Raw genomic sequence first — 17,399 nt, forward strand, 5'->3', positions numbered from 1 at the left:
CGGCTGTGGCATATATGTATTTATTTAAAAGTGCACCGATGATAAAACCTTCATGTTTGGCAACAATACCGAGATTACAACGGTTGTTGTCCATTATAAAATACAAAAGAAATAAAAAATACCGGAAACAATGCAAGGTACAAATCTGCACAACAGGTTTCCGAATTCAACTACTTCGTCGTACTGGAGTTTGTTACAGTAATAACAGCTTTGGATGGGCTGTGAGGACAGCATTCACACTGAACTGGGTGCCTTGGTGACTATCACCAGTGTTGAGGAGTTGCCACTCCAGAGTTGGAACGATTCCGCACTTCCACAACTTTGGAATCGAATGCAAATAAAATGATGGCAGCACGGGAATGGAATGGGAATGAAATTAGTAGTTACATTTCGCCCAGAATAGAGTAGGAATGGAATAGGCTTTGTTCTAATGCGAGCTGCTTAGATGCCGTCAAAGGGGCTTTCGAAACGGCATTATTGCACTTAGGTAACTGACGGTTTGGTTATCTGACTGCTTATGTTCCTTCGAGGATGAAAGTGGCAACCCCAGTGAAGCAACCCAAACTGTAGAGTTGTAGGCTGACAAGGGCAATTTACTCGATCTTAATCCAGGGTAAGGGTTTTGTACCTCAGCGTTCCAAAAACTACCCGTGCCCAGCACTTTTCAATCTGTGTTGTCACGTGACACGACCCACCGGAGTAACTCGGATCTATTTGGGTAAGATTTGGAACACAGCCAAAGTGTCGTTCCTGGTGCTGCGAGATGCAACCATAAGGCTGTTGGGACCATGTGTGATTACAGCACCAGTTGCAGGCCACCAGGCAGGGACAATGTCACACCGCCCGCACTTCGTTAATACACGTGACTCCTCACTTATTATGTATCTCGTAAAAGTGGAGGACATATACGGTTCTTTTGTGGAAAAGATGGGCGACTTAGTTTTCCTCTCTGTTACGAGGCTTTTACACTTGGAGGTGCGATCAATATCTGCAGTGCCCCCATACCAATTGCCACTAGTGCTATGTGCGACCAAAGCTCAACTTAGTAAAATCAATGAATGCGGGTAGGGTTTTGAATTTTGCAGTTGTCTACGCATTTCACAACGCCAGCTTTACGCCGACGTTATTTTCCGGTAACTTAGTACTAGCTGTCAAGTGCCATTTTCGCAATTGGGAGGGATTGAGATTAATGGAATGCAGCAGTTCAGACATTCCAGGAGTGGGAATGGGCCCAGTTTTTCCTTTCCAGGAGTTCAAAGGAATGGAATTAGTATTAGAAAATTCCAATTCTCTGAAATGGAGTTGGGTGGAATGGGGAATCTTTTGTTTGTTTGCACGCCTAGAATGTTTTAGATGACTCGAGAATCTTGTTTGTTCGAGCTCGGAACCTTCTAGATACCTACGGGCTTACAAAAAGAGCTTCGCATGGCTGCTCGAGTCAGTCGTCCTTTTGTCGCTGTCAAAGTATGCGCGGTCTTTGTTACTTTATGTTTCTTGGCACAAGTTCGCTGCATTTAACACTGATCTGAAGTTTTATTAATCAAGTTTGTTTTTGTTCATGACATATTGGTGGATGTGCAGGGTAACGCAGTCTATGCCCATAAAGCGTACCATCTGTGAACACGATAACTCTGAAGACGACGATCGTAAAGGCGACGTCCTTGAAATCATCCGAGGACGACTCCAACTCTGACACCAACGACGACCTCAACTATGGCCTCGGAAGCGACCCGGACAATGAACTTGACAAAGCCCCTCGCTACCACACTTAGACGAAAACATCATGACGACTTCTACGCTGATGATGAAACGGACGACAACTCCAAAGACCAAACCCGGCTACAATGTCAACAACCAACCTGACAACGGCCTCGATCACAAACAGTCTTCAACCGTGGTGACGAGACTGATGACGACACTGATGATGACCCAGGCGAAGACTCAAACAATTTCATAAAAGACGATCCCGACTACGGCTTTGACAGTTATCCAAGGACAATCCGGACGATGACTTTAAAGGGCAACTCCGGCCAAAACTCGAAATTAAAGAAATTACTGGTATCGCTGTAGTGGCACAAAATACGACCCCAGCCAAAATATTACGTCCGTGGGATGCCGCATTCTCAACAAATGCCGATAATAAAAATGTGACCCGCCGCGAGCCGCTGCACCTTAGCGGTCGGCTAGCGGGTTGCCGATCACTAAAGCAACATTGGGCCCTGACGTCAGTATCGTTCTTTTTTTCCTCCAAGCGCTACGCGGAGTGCGCTTCTTTGAGCCGCTACCACCGCTACTTGGACTTGTGATTGTCATGTTTAGCCATTGCTTTTATCTGTAGCCCGTGTAGCTTCGGTATAGCCTTTTGTTTATTTGCTTGTGAGGACTCAAAGACCGGTTTCAGCGAGCAACTCGTAGCGCCCAAGACTGCCCAGCTGTTCCTCGAAGGATGCCGAGTAGAACTTGTAGTGCTGTGGGCTGCTCAAACAACCCGCTGCACAACCCGGAGGTGCTTTTTCAAGAGTTTCCAACGTACCAGAAATTGAAGAAGGTACGGGTAAACGCTGTTCGACGAGTGGACTTTGGCTTTTACGCGCCCAAGGAAAAAAGAATGCAAAAACAGACATGTACAGCCCTAAAGCAGGAGCCCGTGCCGGAAAGTCTCAAAGCTTCGTGTCTGTTACTGACCCGCAGCGCGAAAGCGAGAGGGCCCCCAGAACTGTACTTCACTGGCAGCGCGTCGTAGAGCAACGCCGCTCCATCCACGGAGCCCCGATGACAATTTAGGCTAGCCACAGAGTACGGAAGACTGCACACACGGCGACAGCCGCTGAGTACGGTACTGAACGAGTTCACTCGTTTTCCAGTCGCTACCTTTTGGGTATACTAGCGACAAGTACGGCATGGCACACGCACGGCGGCAGCGGCCGCCGAGTACGGCACTGTACGAGTTTACGGGTTTTCCAGTCACTAGCTTTTGGGTATACGCACTAACTCTTCCTACATGTGCTGGATAACTGCCACATATACAGAATTAAAATAAAATCAGCTTACCTCCTACCTTTAGACGGCTAGCGCAACAGAAGTAGCTGCTGATCAACCTGCGTACTCGTTGAACGAGGACGATCCTGACGTCACGTTCACATAGCGGCTGATTTCTAGTGCTGCCAGGGCCTCGAGCGGCTAGTTTCGGTTTTGTTGGCCGTGCCCCAAACAAAACTTTGAGGCGTCCATATCTTTAAAACTACGCACAATAACGAGGAAAAAATTACACCTTGCAATTCAGGGACGCTGACTGCACTAAAAACAGTCATAATCCCAAAATTGAAAGTATGGTCCGGAGTTGCCCTTTAACGACACCCACGACTACAAACTTGACGGCGACCTTGATGATGAACCCGATGACAATACCTACGGCAAGTGTGGTATCTGTCACGAAGACAAACAGGACGACAACGCCTGGTATGTCACTCAACGAACGGAGGAAGTTTGCCAGCTTGGTCGCATTTTGATGCAAGCCACAACTTCCTGACGATGACTGCTACAATCTTTGTCACCACGACGCCCAGTTTCAGCCTGGCTACCCACTGTGAATCTAAACACCAATTCATCGTCGCAGCAAGGAACTGTTAAAGTGGTGCTTCGACCTCAAGGTTATTCGCTACATGAGACCTAAGTTGTAAGTCGTTGGCCAATGGCACATCAACACTGTCACGCTGCCCTCTGCGACCCGTAGGCGATTCACGTCTTCCGACTCAACTGAACTAGGTATGCTCGGTAGGACAGTGAAAATCTGCTATTTACGAGACTCTGTATTTTGACCTAGTCTTGTTTAAGCTGTTAATTTAATTTTGTGTTGCATAAAGACGATGAGTCTTTCACAAGAGGGGAGTAATGCCACGTGCAAATAGCCGATTCAGCAGCGTGATCGACTCACATGCCGCTGACCCCGCCAGCGCATGTCCTTCTTTCTTTTGTTTGCGTGACTGGAATGATGAGACGGCTCTAAATTTTTTTTGTTCGAGCTCAGAAACTTCTAGATACCCACGCGCTTACAAAAGTACCTTCGCTTGGCTGCTTGAGGCAGTTGTCCTTTCGACACCATCAAAAGTCTTTGTTAATTTATGTTTCTCAGCACAAGTTCAGCGCATTACACACTGATTTTAAGTTTAATAAAGAAGTATGTTTTTATTCGTGACAATATTTAGATGAATTTTGATAATTCAATCTTCTGATATTTCAAACTAAACTGTGTGGCTTCCAGGGCCCGTTTGCTCAAGCGCTAACCGCGGCTAAAGTTAACCGCAGTACCTAGGAGAGGGATTTTGAAATCACGTGACTGGCTCGGCAGGAATGCAGGGAAACATGGCGGTGCCCCGGTGAGTGAGCGCCGCTCGCTTTGATACTAATATGTCGTTGTAGCTGCAATATTGGGCGCGTTAGTCAGCAATGAATGGTGCCAGAGGCTTTCGTTTTGCCTTACCTCATTTAAATCGCAAAGCATGAGCATATGACCTCGCCGCATTTTTTAGATAGTCTTTCGATTCTGGCCATTCCTAAGCCTAAATGAACGCGATAAATGTTAGCATGGCAATGTCTTTGGAAAGTGGATTGCCTTGACTCAATCGGCCGGGTATTAATAGCACACAAAAGCAGACAGCGTCCCAATAGACCATATTAGACCTTTCTCTAAATTTCCCAAGCACCGAGGTGCATGCTACAAGTGTAGTTACACGCGTTGCACGTGCTGGCGTCTGAAGTAGTAACTGTTCTAAAGCAAAAAGTCTAAAACAAATTTTGTCTTGCATGTGCGTTGGTCAAATATTTATTATGATTATTTACTTCGAATCTTTTATAAGAGGAAGGCCAGTGCGCGCGGACCGCAGAATTATACTTCCAGCGTTCTTCTCGATGCTTGGGTAATTTAGAAAAAGGTCTATAGGGATGCTGTTTGCTTTTGTGTGCAATCAATACCCGACCGATAGAGTCAAGACAATCCGCTTTCCAAAGATGTTGCTAAGCCGACAATTACCACATTCATTTAGGCTTAGGAATGGCCAGAGTCGAAAGACTTATGTAAAAAATGCGGCAAGAGCCTTGCTCATGCTTTGTGATGAAGTGAGGTAAGGCAAAGCGAAAGCCTCCTGCACCATTCGTTGCTGACTAACGCGCCCGGTATTGCAGCTACAACGACATATTAGTTCCAAAGCGTGCAGCGCTCACTCACCGGGGCACCGCCACGCTTCCCCGCATCCCTACCGAGCCAGTCACGTGATTTGAAAATCCCTCTCCTAGGTACTGCGGCTAACTTCAGCCGCGGTTAGCGCTTCGAGCAAACGGGCCCTGGAGTTTGAAATAATGAGAGTCGACTGTAAAACACCATTTTTGCTACCCCAAGTAGCAATTTATTTTAGTGTAATTTCTGGAATCTTTTATTCAGACCGAACACTTCTTTTTCAATAAGCTTGTCGGCATAAAATTTAGACTATTTTTTATAGCCTAAACGTAGCAAGCGTTCAAAACAAATACAACCTAGTGCATCAGATACACAGAAAACACAATATTAGCAAATGCTACTTTTATTGAACACATCTGGAGTTTCTGTTGGATACATACAGCGCTGTGAAGAAGTACACCATTCTTATATGAAAATAAGCTTCCCACCAGTGAAATTTCTCAAGTTGGACAGTCTTGTTGTAAGTCAGGCACGTTAAAGAGAACCCTGCCCAAGTTTTCATAGACACTCTTACAAAGTTGTTTCATCCGTACAATAGCGACTTCAAGGTACATGTGTAGAAACTTCCCAAAGTGCAAACATTATGTGAAGAAACTGCATTTCAAAGTTCACGTCCTCGCAACCCCCCCTATCGGTAGCTGCTCTACCGGCAACAATGAAAATAACTATAGAAAGACCGCTGAGGCCACATAACGTAAGACATGGTGTCCAAGATTCGCCATGGACAGCATTGTTGGTAGTTGAACTTGTTTGTGCTCACTCTTTTACCCAGTCTGTCGATTGACAGCTATTTAGAGTGCATGATAGGAACTATTTGTGCTGTAGACATAAAAACATGTACATGTTGCCCCCCCCCCCCCCCCCCCCCCCCCCTTTGAATCTGGCAGGCGAGACCACTCGAAAATGTTTGAGAGTAGCTGTGTAGAACTGACATGTTCTAACATTCTGATGACACAATTATTCATATTAAAAGGTATGCTTAACCGAAATTCGAAGCTTGCAAAACAACACTGGGGCGGTAGGCGGGACGCTGCAAAACCCCCAAAACATCACACATAGAGCATTATTTCTAACAGATGGCCGTATTTTTGGAAACATGTGGGATTCAACAAGGCCGACGAGACATGTGATGTCGCGATTCTCATTCCCTCTCCTCTAGGCTTCATCCCCTTAAGCAGGTGAACCGAAGCGGGAATGAGAGAAGCGAGGCCGCTTCCCCTCATTCTAAAGTGTACCAGGAGAAGTATGATGTCACATTTCTTGTTTGATTGTGCCCTTTCCTTTCCAAGAATACGGCCATCCGTTTGAGATATTAATGTATGAGTGATGTTTCGGAGTTTGTAGAGCTCCCATTCAAAGCTTCCGCGGCCTTATTTTATGAAATCCAAATTTTGGTCCAGCATCCTTTTAAACAAGCTTTTTCAAATATTAGCATAATGAACATACAATTGGACAACTTGCTAACTCACAACAGCATCCTCCCGATGATGCCGTACAAAGGTTCTGTCACACGCACCAACCGAGGGGATTGCTGCAAGTCCATCCACCCTCAACTTTTAGTCACCTTTGAGACTGAAGAACTGGTGTATGAGGCCCGTCCAGCCACTGCGCACACAAAGAGAAACACGGGAAATAACACTCAGTGACGAGCAAAGTCTTTGGGCGGAAAGCCCTCCATGACAAATGAGCACTGTTGGGTAATGGCAACGGCGTAATACACAGGTTCTGCTTCTTGGATGCCTTCACCGCTGCGGTGGGTGGTCGTAGCTAGTCGTAGCAGATAGTGTCACGTTTGTTGCTCGTACCAAAACACCAAAGCCGTGTAGTATTCTTGCTGCCGAAGTTCACAAGCCTACGTCTCCGTCTACACACACTACACAAAGCCAGCCACGAGCAAAGCTAGCTAACCCCGTTTCTGCTTCGGCGACAAGCCGCCAGGGCGGTGACACCGCCGCTGAAACTTCTGCCTCGGCTCTTCAAACCAGGGCCCCTCAGTGCACAAGCATGACACTTGCTAGGCTGCTCTGCCTGTACCAAGTGACACGCGCCCGCATGTTCCCTCTCATAATTCTTCTGACTGTACGTGCCCCGTATTGTACACGGCCATACTGTGCACATGGCGAAAGTTCCCTTTTGAAAGTGCTCCACGGTCGGCTTACAATGCTGCAAACACATAGCACATGACCACTATAGGTGACGACACTTGGGACACTTGCCATCCGTCGTTGTGGCGCAAAGTCGCTTTCTCAGTCGTCCTCACAAGGGGCAAGGAAAGGCAGGCACTGCATAAAAAATCAATACATATTATAACACTGGCTGTGGCAAACTAGTTTCAAAGATGATACAGTCATGTCTTCTTAATATGGACACCTCCGTACAATAAAAATATTTTTTTTCTATAATGTAAGGTGTTTATATGAGAAAATTAAATTTAAAACAAAAATTGGATAACAAGCATAACCAAACAAACAGTTGATTCAGCTAAAAGATAATGAGATGTGAGTTTGCTCTATCGCTTTAGAGCCGTTTAACATGTAGCACTACTGTCGTTTACAAGAACAGATACCCAGGCTGTAAAGTGATGATCGGCTGAATAGCATAAGATGTTGCACTGTATGCACAAGCCGGATGTAATTGACACTTAGCTGCCGGCAGTTAGGATCCTATGATCTTATGATCGCAGACGGGAATTACCTCTGGTGCCTACGGCTGGAATAATGTCTCGCTTCGTAATAGAAAAAGCACAAAAAAAAACACAGGATGGAGAAACCGGGTGTCACAAATTCAGGCTTCTCTTCATTTTTTAAAATAATTGTATGATCTTTTTTTTGGACCACTTTAAGTGTTGGTACGGTCAAAAAGGGGGAGTGTGGTGCCACTTTTAATCTCAGTTCGTCCCGTCATAACCCTTTCTAAGTCCCCAACGAATTTGCTCGTTTGCGGAATGGGTTTTTGTTAACGGGCGACGTAGATCATCCCAGGTCACAGTTTGTGGCTTTGACCTCGCGGACGGAGGGGTGCGTATGCTGGCTCACGTATGGTGCCGATTTGACATGCAGGGGCGCCGCCGGGATACAGAGATGTTTTCGCTGGCTAGCGCGCTTTTTGAAGGCGGCGGCTTTGCTCCGTCTGCCGTCTGTCGTGTTCTATGTATCGGCGATAATTGATGTTTTTGGACTCGTACGGGGGAATGGATGGGCACATATGTTTGGTTGTCTGAAAAATGTAATAGGTTTTGCCATTTGGGTCGTTGCTGTGTAGCTTTGTTTTTCTTGAAAGTTGACTGACCCGAAAGGCGGGGAAACGGGAGGTTGGTCGGTAGACGAGCCTATAAAAGCGGGTTCGGGAACAAAGAAGGTAGTCCAACCCCAGAGCTGGCCGGGTCGCTACTCAACGTGGTTACTCCCTGCAGATGAGTCTTGGAACGTGTAATTTTCGGCTTCTGCCCTGCCTGTCGGACAAGTGTCTGAGTTTGTTGTGCTGAAGCGTGTGTGGCTGTGTGGTGCGCGGTGTCGACCTCATCAAGCCTCTAATTGGACCGCTGGACTTCGAGACGCCGTTCTTCGGCCGACAACCCCAAACTACGGACTGCTCTGGACTCGGCACCTACCGGAAAGCTAAGCCTGGTTTTCTAGAACTTGTCTACTGCATTCTCTGGCTCTGAAGTACGAATTGTTGAATGTTGGGAAGATTTTTACACAGTGCTACTTTCTGTCGCGACTGTTTTGGGGGATTATCCCATGTGTGTAGCGGTAACGTTCGAGCTCCATCTCGGTTTGCTCTCGTTGTTAGTGTCGGGTTTTCGTCACTGTTTTGTTGGCTTATTCCGGTTTTATGAGCGTCGAGTCTTTTAGTATTAGTTTCTGGCTCGCAGTGCTTGATAGCTTTGAGCTGGAGTGTGGTTTGTGTTGAGTGCTCTATTGCCGTGTACAGCTTAGTTTTTCACTTTATTAAATCTAATCTTTTTTTTGCTTATCCTCCCTGTGTCATCATCTTTCTCTACTGATTATACACCAGGCGTGGACCTAGCGCTAGTCAATGGTCGAACTTAGCTCTCTTGTTCTTTTCCCGTAATTTCTCGTTTATTCTCAGAGTGGATCATTGAATTATTTTTATTAATTTGAACCCCACTCCGTGACACCGAAACAGATGGGAAAGCACCACAACGTATTAAACTCGTCGAACATTAAATGTTCTTGAATTATACCTCACCCGTGCTTGCTACGTGATGAAGCCCAAAGGTTAGTTCAATGCCAATCAATATTAAATGTCTTTAGATGGGCACCTGCTGCCCGATCATGGCCTTTATTTCAAAGCACTGTTCACACATTTGCGAGTCCTACAGTGCCTTGTGGAATGGGGGGCAATACTTGCCGTTCCGCAAGGCACTGCAAGACAGATCAGGCTCAACTTTTGAATGTCGACGTGCTTACGGAATGCTGCAGCAAACCAATCATTCGCTGAGGGAAAAAGAAAGGAAGCTGCATGCCTCCGTGTGCTTATTGCCAGTGTTTTCTGCTCTGCTATGTACCCTGCTTGTGTGCTGTGATTTGCAAGCCAGCGCGGGATATACTTCCTTGATTTGTTTGTCTGTTCAGCTGTGCGAGGTTGTGATTGAAACAACCAAAAGTATAGACCGCCATTCTTTTCATCAAGCTAAGGCTTCGCTCATCCGAACCGGGGACAATGACTGCTGTTGTTTACACGATTTTCGACAGCTATGTAGAGTGGCTTTGTGTTTAAAATTGCAATCCTAAGTGGAAAAAGAAGTTACCGCAGACTATATTGTTAAAGGTTGATTTCAACTGGCAGGCTCTGGCTACAACCACCTTAATATTCATTCAATATTGTTTGCATTTCTACTTGCCCGTGATCGCTTCATTTGCCAAACACGTTAGTGGCCGGTCACCTTACCGATGAAACTAATGTGCTGGTGTCTCCGGCGAAGAATTCCCTCAGCGCTACATGCAATGCATAACCCATTTTGTAGCCCGTTGTGACTGAAAGCTTTCCCACTGGGGAAACGTTGTTGTCACAAACGCAGTCAAAGAATGCGATAGGGTTGAGGGAACAGGGGGATTGTCCAAGTTGACTGACTGCATCAGCACATGTTTCTATCGCCATCGTGTTTCCTCCACGCAGGCGACGGAGAAAACGATATAGAGACTCCTCGCGCTTGCCAATACCAAGTTTCTCTAAAACGTCGAAATACGAGACACCCAGCAGCGAAGTGTCGATATCGACATCTTGTAAACCCTGAGATGGGGAACGATAAAAAAAAACGGACGAACACAACAAAATCTCAATTTTGTTGTGTTGCCGATATTGCCGGAGGGAGCGGCGGAACAACGATCAGCGCAGGATCGCGGCTTCGCCACTCTTATGCGACGGTGTCTTCGGTTTCCGCTCTCTGCAGCTTCCACCGGGACGCTAGCCGTGCCTAATTGTGCTAGCTTTGAGCACCACAGTTCATAGGGTTCACAGCGCCCGAGCGAAAGCTCGCGCAAAAGAACCGGCGAGCAGTCGAGTCGTTTCCAATCGACGGGGTGGCTAAACGCCGGTTGTGTGAATCGGGCTTAACGCCTGAGCCGCCTTGCTCAAAGCAAATCTACCGTTCTTGAATGTCATGTAACAAAAATCTGAGACGTGCTACATTCTATACAAACTTGATAAAAAAAGTCAAACACTCACCTTCGGCTGCTACGTCCGCCGTACCGCTTCAAGGCAGAAGCAACATGGCGCTCGACGTTTTGGGGTGTTGGGCTGGGGTGTTTTCAGTGTTGCTTACACGCCTAGTCGTGTAAACCGAAACCGAAACACCAATTTTTACTACCCCAAGTAAGTTTTTGACGATTTATCACTAGCAGAGCGTGTAAAAATATGCTAACGAGTGAAAATGGGGTGTAAACAGGCGAAATATTACATTTTCGCTAACAGTGTAGGTTGTTGTCTACTCGTGATAGTTCTCAGCGTATAAACAGACTCCTTATTTTTTCACGGGTTCCTAGAAATCTCACTAGGTACTGCAAGTTACCGCCCGATTCCACGTAATTTGCTCGAGTTATTTATCCGTGTAACTTCGGTATTCGTGTTTTTTGTCTAGCGGTTCCGTCGTAGCTACCCACGCCGCCGACCGCCGACGACGCACATACGTACCTATGACCGTAACTACGTCAGCGACTTGGAGACTGTTTACTGTGTATAAAAGACATCGAACGAGAACAAACGCGTCCTGTGTGCTTTCAATTCGGCTGAAACGCGCGGGGCTCGCTGGGCTCGTCTCTCGCCTGTTCTCGGCTGCTGGCCGCCATTTCTCATAACGAACACGCTCAAGCGTATTTTGCGGATGGCAGACAGGGTGTAGCGTGTTAAGTTTACACGGCACCTCGAGTGTAGACGAATAACACACATGGCGGCGTGTAAGAAGAGCACGTTTTGTCGTCTTTGCTCTGGGACAACGGTTTACATGTCTGGGCGTGTTATTTTTGCTAACATTGTAAGGCCCGCTAAAGGTTCAGCTCGTCGATTGCCGCCAGGCGTACGATGACAGCCCTGGCTGCGGCGGCTAACTCCCGGCCTCGGTGGAGAGCGCTGGCCCATTAGGTACCACAGTGTATCTCGGGCACCCCACAACGGAGCGCAGGATCCGGCGCTCCTTCTCCACGTAGCGTTAGACCGTGTTGTAGGGGTGGCGGTCCGCCAGAGTGAGCCCCTCTAGGGTTTCGCGACCTCCTTGGCGGGGTATGTGGTCAAGGGCCGGGGTTGGGCACCCCAGGGCCGGCTTGAGGATCAGGCGATCGGTAGACCCCGGGTGTATAGCACTGCCCAGGTGGCCGTGTGGCCCTGGTGTGGTTGGGACGGCCCTCGGCGGCATTGATTGGGCCCAGAGCTGGACGGCGACGGCCTAGGTGTTCCTGCATGGGGCCGCCGTCGGGGGTGTTAGGGGCCGTCTCCCTCCGATGTAGTAGCAGGAAATCTTAAAGAGCGAAGAAGAACGAAACATAGAACTATCAGTCGGGTTCCTTTTGGGGTCTTTAGCTAGTGTTTCCTGCTGCACCACCTTGAATTTATGCTCGGCTATCTGAAATGAGGTTGTTCTTCCACTTCAGTGTGCCTTTTTTGCTTGTTCGGGACGAACGAAGTCAGAAGTTTAGTCTCCTTAAAAACAAAGTATCTGCGTGTGCTTTTTGGATGGTGTGGACAACCTTGGAAGAAGCGTATACGCCTCTTAAGTGGGCTTCATTTTGTGTTCTGCGCAGGGGAAAGGAGGCGCGAAGGCGGTAGAGGAGGTTGAAGATGATTCCGATTAAGCTCCGCCCTCGCAGATATCGGGGGGAGGCTGGGGTAAACAAACATCGGCGTCGATAATGGCGGCCTTGCTGTAGCGCCGGCCGTGTGTCTTTTGTTTATTGTAGCCCTGTTAAAATTTGCCGAGTTCACAAGATCGAGCAGCTTTGTGCCCCTTACGATTCCTCCGTTGTCTGCTCGAGGCGTTTCGAAGATTCCAAGATAAAGAAGACAAAGAGCATAAAAACAGGCGCTTGCCTAGCCTCGCGATTGAAACGCCGGTTGCGCCGGTCACTATGAGGCCGCCGTCTGATTGTGCCGGTAAGTTGCCTTTTGCCTTGTGCTTCCTTCACGAATACAGCGGAGTTTTTTCCTTCAAGCAGGTCTTTATAAATCTTATGTCACGGAGTCGTTAGGCTATTACTTGAAAAACAGCTAAAAATGTAGCGTTTTCCCGATCCTCTGAACCCTACCTCCGCTGGTGATATTTAAGATTACATACTCACTATTTTGACTCAAAACTGCACGGAGGCCGTATAAACTATGCTCCGTTTCATTTTAAATGAGATCGAAGTCAAATCTACGGGGTGTCACAAAAGAAAATTTCCACGGTCGTTTTTACCGCAAAAATAAACTAGGCATCGCCGAACGCTCATTCTCCGCCCAAAGGTAGAGCTAGAGGTCACAACCAGATGCCAAAGTTTCAGCCCGATCCGATAACTCAATCAAAAGTTAAAAGTGATTTTCTGAAAATTTCAATGGGAAAATGGCGGCCAACGGAGTTTTCGAACAAATAGGGCTCTATGGCACCAGAAACCGAAAACGGGCAAAAATGAGCTCTATTTTCCCATTGAAATTTTCAGAAAATCACTTATAACTATTGATTAAGTTATCGAATCGGGCTGAAACCTTGGCATCTTGTTGTGACCTCTAGTTTTACCTTTGGGCGGAGAATGAGCGTTCGGCAATGCCTAGTTTATTTCTGCGGTAAAAAAGACCGTGTAAAGTTTCTTTTGTGACACCCTGTACATGGGGAAGTCCCGGGCTTTGATCGTAAGTGCCATGCATCTGCAATCATGCAGTGCAAGCGCTGATCTGATACTGGCGTTTGTAATTTTCGCTTCGTTTGCACTTAGGTGAGACGCAGTATAGTCTTACATGGTATTTGGTAAAGTACTTGCAGACTACAGTTGTAATCATGGCACTAGAAAGGCACAGCGCTCCAAACTTGCTACAAAAACGTGATCCTTTTTTTTCGATAATGAGATTTGAATGCTCATGCGTGTAATACCGTGAACCAACTCGGACAGTACAAATTTGTTGTTTCATACTAACCAGTATCCGTGAATTAACGAAGAAGTACCGATGCCTTCTTTCTGCAAAATGTGTCGCGCAGTTATCGTTGAACTACACAAATCGACGCTGTCAATGTCTCACATGTTTTCTTGTGTCGCTTGTCTTCTTTTTCTTTCGCATACCAAGATAAAAGTTCGGAGATTGCGCATTATCCAAGCCTAGGTAATTAACTCCCCATGGAACTGACACGGGAGTAAACAATGACTAACATGTAGGTATCTTTGTTCTATTCGCTCAGCATACTAGGCCAAACAAAAGCCAGTGTGCAAGCGACAAACTTTCTCAAATCATTCGTCGTTTCTAGGTACCAGATGGGCTGTTGACATCCAGAAACACGCTCCAACAGATGGTGGTCATATACCTATTGTGAATAATGTCAAGACAGTCCCATTTTGATGCACATTTCTAGTCCACTCATTGACGACCTTTTCTTGGTTCATCAATGCCCAAGTATGCCAGCCACTGAGCGACTGCTCGCATATGTTAGTGACAGTGGCATCCGAGGCTTCAGTACTGTCGCTGCAGATAGGGCTCACCCTCACACCGAAGCTGTTTGTGGTGTGCGTTACATGGAATGGTTTGGTTGATTGCAATTTTCTAGAAACGCCAATATTTAGTTTGGTGTGCTTTGCGGCTAAAGCAGATTTGTCAAGGATGTTTCGTCCCTTTCCTCGGGGTAGTACCATGTAAGCTGCTTTGCATGAGCCACTAGGAAACTGTTTCGACAGCTCTGAAACACTTGTAATTGACCTTACCTGTCGTGTCCCGTCTAATACTGACATGTAATATGTCCACTGAACCAAGATATACTAACGAACAAAGACATTCGGTGGAAAGGTTGAATGGCTTTATTTGTTTTCTTAAAATATACTATATTTTATACATAATATATCATGCTGGCAAAGCTACTTTCACCAGCAGACAACTTATGGTGAATTCCGCTCGCAGATCTCGAGCGCTCCAAAAGTGCTCCATTTGGAGCGCACATATTCCGCTCGCAGATCTGGCTCAAGTTGGTCATCTTCCGCTCGTACATCTCTGGCAGCGCCCGCTCGCCCCAAACACCGCCGAACTTGCTCTGCGGGTTTTCACGGATCTCTCCGGAAGCTGACAGAGCGGCCCACGTGATTTCCGTCTAAATCGGCGGTGCGCATGCGCGGCGAGGTTGGAGAGATCGGCGGGCCGGTCGGGTCGTGGAGTTGGATCTGTTCGGGTGCGTCGGTTATTTACTCTGGATTGTGACGGCTCGAACGCTTCTACCTCGCGTAGATCAGGGATAAAAAGCCGGCAATGTGGAGCGTGGCAAATCGTAAGCGCTGACGTCTGTGATCGTGAGAGGAAGAACGAGAAAAAGAACGACAGAAAAGCCGGAGGCAGACGCAAGGTTAGGCCTATTTATTCTGCAGCCAATGATTGTTTACCTTTTTACACTGCATTCCGTCGGCGTTTTCCCGTGAAATAAAGCTAGAAGTGGTTAGGCAACGACCGCGCAAGTGATGGTTTGTTACCTGTGTTTATTAAAGTCGTACTACAAATCTGAACTCCACCGCTGGCTATCGCTGCATGTCCGTGCCCCGCCGCTTCGAGGCGGCCGAAAGCTATGTGACGGTGCCGAACTCGGACGTCTTCGTTATTTGTGATATGGGCGCCGCGGTACGTATAATTTCGTCCGGCCTGTGTCGCGTGTTACTTCTGCAGCTAAGCAGTGACAGTCGTCACTGGTCGTCGGAAAGATCAGCCGGCTGAGGCGTTGGTGGGCTGTCAAGTTCGAGCAGCGGCCATTTTGTACGGCGGAGGGAGAAGGGGTGGGGAGGGGTGTGGGGGAGATCGCTCCAAAAATGCAAGTTTATCATCCCCTCGTCGATTCGGAGCGGGTCCCACGGAGCGGAATTTTCCCTCCCTCGCGGATTTTGGAAAGCGCTCCAGATCTACGAGAGGAATTCACCATTAGTCTACACTCAGTTTCATGATAACTTGGCGAACCGTGGAGGCTACGGCTCCTGCGCCCCAGGGAAGAATGTCGGAGCGAGGCATGTGGCAGCACGCCACGGGAGTGTTCGTGTCACCGTGCCAAATGCAAGGACCAGCCGCCAGAACCGGCTGGTTCCTGCATTTGGTCCTTGCAAATCCTTTAGCGTGCAACTGTTTGTGAATATTGCGAAATGTACAAAGCCGACGTAACTCATCCCAGCGGGTTCTCCGGGGGCCAACGCTGCGGGAGATCGGCCTTCGAAAGCTCGGCAGCCCGTTCAGCTCGCCAAAGAGGGCAGTAGCTACACTTCGATGCTTCACGGAAACATTAGGACACTTTCTAGCGAAATGGGGTCTCCGTCAAGAAGTAGAAAGGCTGACTCGCGTCGCACATCACCGTGCTGACGTTGGAGGGGCTTACGTCAATATACGACCGCCGGAGACCGGGATGCATATCAGTGCTTCGTATACTCCCAGGGTAAATTCTTTTGCGTCAAAGGAAGTAAAGCAAACTTTGAGATATTTCCTGTGTTTTTTTTTGTTTTGTTTTTTTTGTATTCCGCCTTCTTGTTGCAGCACTAGCAGTGGATTTTCAAGCGCCAAAGAAAGGCTTTCCGCAATGGCCGCGGAGAAAGGACGACACCGCTTTATTTACCCCCGTCAGCTCCCGAGCTCCCGCCTGAAACCATCCTCCAATCAGAGCACGGCGAAGTGACGTCACGGCACCGGCTTGTGCGAAAGAGCAGACGGCTTTCCCTCCGTATAAAAGCGCCTCATGAAGCAAATGGACCTTTTCCATATACCGACGGCACCAGGCGGTGGCTGCGCGAACTAAAAAATCGAGGAAGTGACCTGCGCTACCAATCAATAATGGGAGCTACGTTACCAGTTGCTTCGCTCTCTGAGCAGCGTCGCGTGCCCAATGCAACGAGGTAGGCCTAGCGCGACTTTAAAGAAGGAAATCCGTAGCGTTCACCCAAACGTCGTGTTTTTCTTTCCGTCCACTTTCTTTTTTTGTGTAACGCAATTATATATATGCTGCAATTACGTATTCTACTCGTCGATTTACAGCCTCATTTTGAATTTCCTCGATTTTTTCGTGCCGACTTCCACCGCTTGGCATCGGGCGCTCGCGCGTGCGCAGAACGCTTCTCGGAAAAGGTCCATTGTGTTAGCCGGGTTTGAACAGCTCGTCTGGCAACTTTCGTCAATATCTTCTAATGCTTCTTCCAGTTTCTGTCCTTGTCTCGGGGATTAAAAACCGTGATTAACCTGCGTCAGGTTTATATTGTTTTCGCGTTTCGTAGTAACCACTGTGTTTGAACGGCGCAAGTGATAGGGGGATATTTTCCCGCTTGTACGCTTTACTCAATACCTTACACAAGACAGTGTTCACTTTTGTAATCGAGTTGTAGGACACCGAACAGAAGTCACCTAGTTCAAGTGATTCCCCACAGTTTAAAGTCGTGTAAATCCTACTAGTCTTTTCCCACAGTAATTTTGGCTTCTACATTGTTTGCTGTGTTATAATCTAAAGATTGGAATAACAACA

The sequence above is a fragment of the Ixodes scapularis genome, unplaced genomic scaffold, assembly GCF_016920785.2.
Source record: "Ixodes scapularis isolate PalLabHiFi unplaced genomic scaffold, ASM1692078v2 PGA_scaffold12__126_contigs__length_90152505, whole genome shotgun sequence".
In the NCBI taxonomy this organism is placed as follows: domain Eukaryota; kingdom Metazoa; phylum Arthropoda; class Arachnida; order Ixodida; family Ixodidae; genus Ixodes; species Ixodes scapularis.